Source organism: Mauremys mutica, chromosome 22 (genome assembly GCF_020497125.1).
Source record: "Mauremys mutica isolate MM-2020 ecotype Southern chromosome 22, ASM2049712v1, whole genome shotgun sequence".
Taxonomy (NCBI): Eukaryota; Metazoa; Chordata; order Testudines; family Geoemydidae; genus Mauremys; species Mauremys mutica.
Genome location: NC_059093.1, coordinates 19,778,729 through 19,788,983, shown reverse-complemented (window position 1 = coordinate 19,788,983; position 10,255 = coordinate 19,778,729).

Below are 10,255 nucleotides of genomic sequence, written 5' to 3'. Positions count from 1 at the left end.
ACTTGGAAACGTCCTGTGGCATATTTCTCTAAACAGATGGATCAAGTTGCCAAGGGATGGCCAGCATGCTTGCGAGCTGTCGCAGCAACTGCCCTAGTGCTTGGTGAAGCAGAGAAACTGACTTTGGGGGGACTGTGCAGGTGTATACCCCTCATATGGTTCAAGCCCTGCTGGACACTAAGGGTGGTCTCTGGCTCACGCAGGCTCGGGTAGCTCGGTACCAGGCTAAACTCCTAGAAAATCCTGAAGTTACCCTGCAGACCTGCCCCTCCCTCAACCCAGCCACTATGTTGCCAGAAACAGAGGAGCAGGAACATGACTGTTTAGAAATCATAGATGCCCAGTACTCCAGCCGTCCAGACTTAAAAGATCAGCCACTCCCCAATGCAGAGTATGAGTGGTACACTGACGGCAGCAGCTTTGTTACAGACGGGCAAAGGAGGACGGGCTATGCTGTTGTAACTCTCCACGAAACTGTGGAAGCGGAGAGTTTGCCTGCCGGAACATCAGCCCAGCTGGCTGAATTGGTAGCTTTAACCCGTGCACTCGAACTGTCAAAAGGAAAAAGAGTTAACATTTTTACTGATTCCAGATATGCCTTTGGAGTGCTACATGCTCATGCAGGTCTCTGAAAGCAAAGAGGAATGCTTACAGCTCAGGGGTCGCCGGTCAAGCATGGGACACAGATTCTCCGGCTTCTGGAAGCGGTACAGCTCCCCTCAGAGGTAGCAGTGGTGCACTGCAAGGCTCATCAACGAGAAGACCAGGACGTAGCCAAGGGCAACGCCAGGGCCGACAGGGAAGCCAAGCGAGCTGCCACCCTGGAACCGTTGGAAGCTGAGGAGGCCCATGTGCATGCCCTCATCCCATCAGTGGGTGAGCTCCCAGCCCCTCAGTACTCTCGTGAAGAAAAGAATCTGGCTGACTCACTTGGGCTCCAGGAAAAGGAGGGATGGCTCCACTCCACAGAAGGAAAAATCCTCCTACCTAAAAGCCTAATACGGCCAGTACTACAGAAACTACATCAGACCACTCACGCTGGAAGGAAGGCTCTCACCCAGCTTATGAATAAGTATTTTCTAACCTCTGGATTAAGACCCCTGGCTTCCCAGGTACAGGCTGAGTGTTTAGTCTGTCAAAAGAACAACCCTCGACCAGGAGTGTCAGTGCCACCAGCCACTCTGGAACCTACCCCAGGGCCAGGATTGGTGTGGCAAGTAGACTTCACTGAATTCCCCCGAACCCAAGGGTTCAGGTACCTCCTCGTCATGGTGGATCGATTCAGCGGATGGCCTGAAGCCTTCCCATGCCGAAACAACACTGCCAGAACAGTGGCTCTCAAGTTTGTCAAGGAAATCATTCCTCGCTTTGGACTCCCCCAGTGGATGGAATCTGACAATGGAACACACTTCACATCGCAAGTCATTCAGGGGATTTCGGATGTTCTACAGATCACCTGGAAGCTCCACAATCCATGGCGACCACAGGCCAGTGGAGTAGTGGAACGTACTAATCAGACACTCAAGCGGCATCTCTCAAAGGTCTGCCAAGAGGCTTCTCTTCGGTGGCCTGATGCCTTACCCCTTGTTTTGCTCCGAGTTCGTGCTCTCCCAAAGGGCATGTTAGGGCTTAGTCCCTTCGAGATTATGTTTGGGAGGGCATGGCCTATGAATGGTACACCGGTTCTGTTAGGGGAGTGGGAGGTAGACTGCGGTTTCTTATCTCAGTACATGTGCTCTCTGTCTGCTGTTCTCTGTTCTCTCCACAGATATACCAAAGATTTGCAGCCTCTCCCGCTGGATGCCCCTGTCCACTCCCTGCAGCCTGGTGACTCCGTTCTCGTTCGTACCTGGAAGGACGAGCCTCTCCAAGAGAAGTGGAAGGGACCTCACACCGTCCTGCTGATCACCCACACAGCAGCAAAGGTCGAGGGATACAAGAACTGGATCCACTACTCCCGTCTGAAAGCAGTGCCAGCTCCTGAACGGTGGACTGTCCAACCTGCGGAGAAGACTGCCAATGACGATCTGGGACTTAAACTGTTATTCAGGCGACAGTAAGGCCTGCTGGGAATGCCCTGTGACCCCTTTGGACAGTTACAGCGCACTCCCCGTGAACACTCTGAGCGTTGGCTGTGTTTATTTTCACAGGGCCAGCCTAACCTGTGGGCTTGGTCCCTTTTGTTTTTAATCTGCTTGTTATTAGTAGTAGTAATTTTGTGGGTATTTGGGGAATTGTAATTGTTAGGCCTTAGGATCACTTGCCCAGTATGTATCCAGGCCTAGGGTTTGCCACAATGTTACTCTTTGCTATGGGAACACTCCTCTCGTTGACTCCCGTTTCTCCCCAGGCACATGCGGGATGGAGGGGAATCCCTAACAAGTTGGAGTCAAATACGTATGAGAACCTGAAGATTTGCTTTGCCCAAGAGTTTAATCTCTCTAACTGCTCCTCCGTAAACTTTGTACCCCCCGTGCCCCGAAGGTCCCTATGTACCCTCTCATTGACAGCCCTAGCTCCATAGAACTCAATTACGTTTTGTCCACAGTATATGAGAACACTCAGCCAAAGGTTTGTTGAGTATTCTCAAAGGAGGGAATTGTTGGTGGCACCAGGCATGGCCCAGTGTTAACAGAGGGGTGGAAAATGACAGTGCCAATAAGGCCTCCCTGTATCAGGCCTTTGGCCAGCTTGCTTGTCCGAACCGCTTCCATGTTTAGACTTTAATTAACCCCACAGGCCAGATGGAAAGAATGGAATGTGTGGCAACTAGTTATCAGTAGCAGGAGGCAATTATACAGCCTGCTTGCACCTGGCTGAAGGGAGTGAAACAGAATGACCGGTCAAGAAAAGTTACTAACGAGATAATATGTTTTTTGCCAAGTATGATTTAACCAGCGCAATATAATTGCTGCTTTATAATGTGCTTGCTGTATGGGAACTAGAAGGGAGGGAAGAAGAGGGGGGGGAAGGGGGAGCTGGGCATTGGGGGTAATAGAGATGCTTAGCTAAAATTATGTATAAAGAGAAAGAGCTGCTTGTATGGAGTGTGCTTGATCTGAGACGTGTCTGTGTCTCCAAGCATCGCTTTGAGATCTCAAATAAACCTTTTTTTTGCTTCTCCACCCTGATGTGTCTATTGGAGCGAGGCACTCCGGGCAACGAACCACTGTTGCTGTCGCCTCGGGCCTTTGTGCCGGCAACACCGCCACAGCCACCCCCCCATTGCACCCCCTGCCTGCAGCCATCCCTGCCTGCCCCCCCGCCGCAGCCAGACTGTCACCCTGCCCTGCCACCCCCCATTGCACCCCCTGCCCCCCCGCCCACAGTCCCTGCCTGCAGCCACCTCCTGCTCCCTGCCACTCTCCCTGTGTGTCTGCACCCCCCCACCCCCCCACCCACAGCTGCCCCCTGCCCTCCCCCAGCCAGCCCCTGTCTGCACCCCCTAGCCAGAGCCATCCGTCCTGGCCACAGCCAGCCCCTCCCTGCCCTCCTCCGCCCAGAGCCACCCCTGCCTGCACCCCCTGCCCAGAGCCAGCCCCTGCCCACAGCCAGCCCCTGCCATCCATCCTGCCACAGCCCCTGCCACCCCCCTTACCCTCTGCCACAGTCCCTGCCTGCAGCCAGCCCCTGCCACTCCTCCGCCCCCTGCCCACAGCCCCTGTCCGCAGCCAGCCCCTGCCCACAGCCCCTGCCACAGCCCCTTTCCCCACCACAGCCTGTCTGCACCACCTGCCCACAGCCAGCCCCTGTTGCAGCCAGCCCGTGTCACACTCCCTGCCTCCAGCTAGCCCTGCCCCACGTCCCTGTCTGCAGCCAGCCCCATGTCCACTGGTGCCCTGCAGTTCTCAGGGCACTAACTCTGCACACCTGCTTCAATGAGGGGGGGCAGAGAGCAGCTGGGACCCACACATGTGCACACCCTAGGGTGACCAGACAGCAAGTGTGAAAAATCGGGACAGGGTGAGGGGTAATAGGAGCCTATATAAGAAAAAGACCCAAAAATTGAGACTGTCCCTATAAAATTGGGACATCTGGTCACCCTAGCACACCCTCAGGGAGTGGTGGGGACCCACACATGTGAAACGGAGCTCATTTCTAGTTCAGGCCCATCTTTCTAAAAAAGAACTTTAGGTATGGTAAACATACATCTGTATTTTCCCAGAGATGTCAGGCTTTTAGGTTTTAAATCGCTGTCTGGGTGGTAAATTTTAAATATTCCTCCCGGGAAAATACGGACATATGGTAACCCTATTGGTACAAAAAATACATACTGTGGCACATCCCTTAAATCAGAACTTTTTATAGGGAATCGGTTGTTAAGATTTTAGCAGCTCATCACTGGGTCACACCAAGGGTCAGAAGTATGGATGGGACCCAGCAGTCCTCCTTTCCAGGCCCCTTCGCTAACCACTGCTGCACACTCCCTCCCACAGCTGGCAATTACAAGCAGGCCCTCATGGCCGCTCTCCCTGCCTTTGAGAGGGAGTGTGCTCCGCTGGAGTGACTGGACCAGGGGATTGGGAGTCAGGACTCCTGAATTCCATTGTTGGGTTTCCTATTGGTTCCACTGCTGGTTGTTTTCCTTTTCCTGTGGGACTTTGGGCAAGTTGCTCCCCCCTCTAGGGCTCTGTCCCAGCAGTCAAATGGGGATTTAATACTTTCCCGCTATTGGAAAGTGCTGGGAGAATCCCCCAGCCAAAGCTGCTCTGACAGTGCTAAGCAGCATCTGACCATTCAAGGTCGGAGCGCACTGCCCAGGAGGAGCAGGGTTTAGCTCTGGGGTTTCACTTCAGCCCAGTCTAGAGAGAGGGGCCCAGCCATGGAGTTTGGCTCAAGAAGACCAATTCTCCAATTTGTTAAAGGCATTTTGAATTCCAATCCTGTGCTCCAAAGTGCTTGGTGTCAGTTGCAAATTTTAAAAGCGTGCTCTCCACTCCATTTTCCAAATCATTCATAAAAACATTGAATAGTACCAGACCCCGGACTGATCCCTGCCGGACCCACTAGGTGCACCCTCTCTGTTGGACAGCCAGACATGGAGAAGGGCTCTTGGAGTCTGGACTTTCAACCAGCTCTGCACCCACATGACACTGATTGCATCTAGACCGCATTTCCCTCCTTTGCTTGTGAGAATGTCCTACGGGACTGTGTCAAAAGCCTTAGTAACACCGAGATAGATCCCATCGACTGTTTACCCACCTCCACTAGGCCCGGAACCCTGCCAAAGAAGGAAAGAGGATTGGGTTGAAATGATTTGTTCTTGACAAATCCATGCTCACTAGTCCTAAGAACCAAAGTATCCTGTAGGTGCTGCTGATAAACTGACTGTTTATAATGTATTCCAGGATCTCTCCAGCTATGGAAGTGAGGCTAGCTAGTCTGTAAGTCCAAGGGGTCTCTTTGCTCCCCTTTCAAAGACAGGTCCTGTCTTGTTCATAGAGAGGAAGATGTTCTTTTTCAGGGATCTCAGACGAGAACTGGGGCACAACACCTGGATTTTTAAGGCCACAAAAATGGAGGCAGGAACCTCTTCTCTGCTGCTGGCAAAGAACCCCAGGTACCTAAGAGACAGGGACTCACATCCCTGAATGGGCTTTAGAAAAGGCAGTGGTTAAAAAGCTTTGGCCTGACCATTTCTTGTTTCCACAGACTAGACATCTGAGCAAACTTTAGAATTCCTTGGTGCTAAACACCGTGAAACTCCCCTTTCTCCTTCACAGAGGGTTTTAACGCCCCTTATCTCACTCAAGCTCACGACTGCCCAGAGTTCAAGAATTGTCCCTGTTCCCATTGGACAGTTGGGGAGAAGCCTGAGGTGCAGAGAAGGGAAGTGACCTTCCTAAGGGCCTACACAGCAAAGCGGTGGCAGAGCCAGAAAAGAAGCCACCAGTCCTGACTCCTGTTCCAACTGACAATAAACCCCCAGAGGCAGGGATAGTGCCCAGGAATCGAGATGGTGGGGAAATTTCATTGAAACCATTTCTGTCAGAAAATCCCTTTCAGACTAAACCAGTTTGTTTCTCAAAATCAAAACAAGTGGGATGAAAGTTCTTTGCAAAAATATTTTGTTGCAAAGCAAAAGCATCTCCTGTTTGTCACAGTGTGTTAAATTGTCTCGTCACACACAAAGAGGAGACACTCAGATCTCAAACATTAGATAAGATGCTTCAGTCTGAGCTAAGTCGTTGCTGCTCTTAACAATTTCAAAATAAAAAATACAAATAAAATAGACTATTTCAGCTAATGTATGATGTCATAATCTGCTCTGAGTAAACATGATAGGACACCTCATATTATGCACTACCCCTAGTGACACTATTCTATGGATCCCATCCTCCACCCACTGTGAGATAGGTAGGAGCGGATCATTATTATCCCTACTTGAAAGAAGGAGAAGCTAAGGCTGAGAAAGGAGAATTGACTTGTCTTAGGTCACACAGCCGGCCAGTGGCAGAGTTGGGAATAGGACCCAAGAGCCCTGATTTTCAAACTAACCATCAGATCTTGAATTTCAGACACTGAATGACCTGAGTAAAGTGCTCTCAGATGAGCTCCAGACCAACAACAGTGCACAGTAATTATTCAGCAAGTATTTGAGGAGAACTGCAATGTTAGAGAGAATCATCAATTGCTCTGAGACCATTAATGCAGAGAAGCAGCAAAAATTCATCAAACATAGAACTGGTTATGATTTATTTCCTTGGTCTTAAAAGAGAACAACAAGGACCCGAGTCTCCTCCCTGTCAATAACCCCCTGCTCAGCCAATCAGGGTAGAGACTGAGGACAAGAGGCTGAGGTTTGTCACCAGAGAGCCCAAAAGATGGCCCAGGTCACCGGTGGGGATCACTGCCCGAGCACTATTTCAGCCCCACATTTTTGGGTGGACCTCCCACAGTGGGAGCTGCAGAGCACTCTCCCGCAACACACATACACACATATAGACACACACACACACAGACACACACACACACCTCTCTCCTGGTGTTGGGAGGGGAACAGGAGAAAGGACAAAAGAAACAAGAGAGGAAGAGATAGGAGGGAGGGATGGATGAACGAAAAGGTGAAACAAAAAGGACAAACCCTAATGTCCCCACTGATTCTATGGGACAAAATCCCAGGTGCGGAATAAAATTCTGCCTCCTTAAGCTCGTGTTTTCCATGCCTAGAATTCAACTGTCACCAGATGGATCAGACTGAACAGGTTTCAAATCTCGAGGAGGCTCTTACCTTCTAAACAGGGACGGCTGTTTTCTAGTAAAATCAGGAAAAGGGAAGGAGAAAACTCGAAAGAGGCTCCCCCTGGCGCTCATGTCTGTGAACCCGAATACTCTCTCAGTCCTCAGAGAGAGACCTGGAGAAGGAGACTTGCTGAAGCAAAGCCACAGGGGTCTCTGAGGTTTCCCTGGCCCCTTGCCCCTATCCTGCCTGGCTGATGTCAGCATCTCTCTGTGAGGTCACCACCTCCCCACCACCTTCGACCAATGGTCTGAGGTCCTGCAAAAGGCCTTTGTGATGTCACTGCCACACCCCTCCCTTGCTGTGCTAATGTCCTGCCCCTGCCCAGGCACTTTGGAGGTTTGAGCTACTCCCGGTGGATCACCCCACTCAAGGAGCGTTCGTTCTAGGAAGCAAGCCGGCTAGACAGGAAAACATCAGACGCTGCTCCCAATGCTACACTCAGTTTTTCAGAAATTAGTCTACTTTATGGCCAGAAGAGACCATTAGAGCATCTAATCTGACCCCCTGCATATCACAGGCCTCCTATATGACACAATAGCTACTTTTGGGGCAAATACATTCCAGAAAGGCATCTAGTCTTCATTAAATGACATCAAGAGATGGAGAATCCACCACTTTCCTTGGTAGCTTGTTCCTGTGGTGAGTCATCCTCACTGTTGAATATTTGTGCCTTAGTTGTAATATGAATTTGTCTCTTTTCACCTTCCAGCCATTGGGTTTTGTTATGCCTTTCTCTGATCGATTAGTCCTTTAATACCCAATATTTTGTCTCCATTAAGGCCCTTCAACACTTCAATGAAGTCACCTTTCAATCTTCTTTTGATAAGCTAAACAGGTTGAGCTCTTTCAATAGCTCACTAGAAGGCATTTTTCTCCAGCTCTCAGAACATTTGCCCCCCACCTCCCCGGTGGCCCTGCCACTTGGCACGGGGCTTTCTTAGGTGCGGGGCCCGGTTCGGGGGAATTGGTGGAATTGGCCTAAAGCTGGCACTGTTCGGGGCCGGGGGTGGGGGAGTGTAAGGCTTTCCCAGGTGTCCTGCTATGGTGACTCACTACAGGAAGCTCCTGGCATGGAACAGGGGTGCTGAAAGGTCCAAGGTCAGTCCCAGGACGTGCTGAAGGCCAGGAGGTTCCCCCCCGTGAGAGCGTCCGCTGGGCGGTGTCACAGTGATGAGGACTCTGCCTGGGTTTGGTTCAGAGCTGTTCCAGAGCACTGAGCCTGTGTCAGCCCCCCAGCAGGCTCCACTCTGGCAAAGCTCCCTGTCCCTGGGCTTTGGCATCACTAGCCCCTGCTTAGTGACGAGGGGTCAGTTTAGGGGAGTGATTCCCAAAATGTGGGACATGCCTCCTAGGGGGGCACAGAGGAATGTTCAAGGTTGAGCCAGCCCCCATGGAGGGCACAGAGGGAGCACAACTCAGCCCCACTCTGTCCCAGCTCTTCCCGAACCCCACCCTCAGCCTGAGCCTGAGCCCCTGGCCCAGCTGCGACCCCCTTACCTGTGTCTGCACCCCTCTCCCCAGCAAGCCACAGCCCCACTCCCAGCCCTGGTTCTTGACCGTGGCTTCTGGGGGGCCTTAGCCATGGCTAAGAGGGCACAGTGTGAAATGTTTGGGGAATCATTGGTTTAGGGTGACATCCTCAATCACTTCTATGCAGTCCAATAAAAGCTATTCCTCACCCACCGACCCACCCATCCCTCCATCAGGACCGACTAGGTATGTTCTGCTGGCCTTCACTCACGCAGGAAGGATAATAACATTTCATTCCACTCAATCCTAAAGTGATTTGTAAGCCGCCACCAGCCAAAACTGGTCATTTTGGGAAAGCGGCCCCATCATGCTGCATAGCTAGGCAGACTAAGTGTGTCTATACAAACACAGTCTGTTCCTGAAGTCTTTCCCCCAGCTCATCACTAGATGTGAGGGGGGAGCTCATTCAGACCCTGCTTCCGCTTAGTATGTAAAAACTCCTTATTGTCCCTATCTCTGCTGGCCTTAGATTTCTCCTCCTGTTCCTTTCCTAGCAGTTCAGATGAGGTGGCTGAGTGGTTAATAAAATGGGTTACTAATCTATTGTGCTCTGCACGCATGGGTTCAAATCACATCCTCATTGGCTGCGTTTAGTTTTCACCTCTCCTTTATAGACAACCATCTTCCCCTTTGGTACAATGAGAGATCAAACAATGTTGCTTCTTGCAAACAAAAACCTTCTCAGAAACTCAGACCCCCTCTTGCTTTAAATTAAATGTCTAAATCTCAGATTTCTAAAAAAAAATGTCTCTAGTGCTGTATTTCTTAGTTTTTATCTCAAAAGGGAACATCCTCATCATCTCCCCCAAACACCCTGGGACCTGCCCAAATTATTAAAATACCCCCATCCTGAGCAAGGCCACAACCATGAACCAGAGCTAGTGTCTAGGCCGAGCTGTTCTGAAGGAGGCAACTCAAACATTTTCTCCCTGCTTCCCTTGGCAAAATCCAACTGAGAAAACAAAATTCCCCAAACTGAAAATTTTCTGCTGAAACACCCATACTAGTCTGTTTGGGGACTTTGATATGAATGTATTATTATTATTATTCTCTTCTGATTTATCTCAGTTCAGTGTTTGTCCTCCAGATATGTTTACAGATATTGAGTTGTGGGGGAGAGAGGCCAATTCATAATGTCTCTACCCCCCTTTCATCGTTTCTTCCAACTTGCTAGGAAGCTCCTTTGCTATGATGTGAGTCAAGCAGTGTCCATTGTCGCTGTGCTATCTCAGAGAAGCCTGCATTGTACACGGTTCCTGGGATAGTCCTTGGGAGTGCGGATCCCTTCAGTGGGCCAGCAGCGAGTCTGGCTCCTCCCTTGTCACACCTGAAAGGCTGGTGGGGGGCATTTCCCAACCTCATAACATATCTCAGTAACGCACACAGAGCAAAACTTCATAACTTCCCAGCCAATGCGAGCACACACAAACCAACAAGATATTAATGTTCAACAGATCAAGACTTTTGAAATGACACCTCACC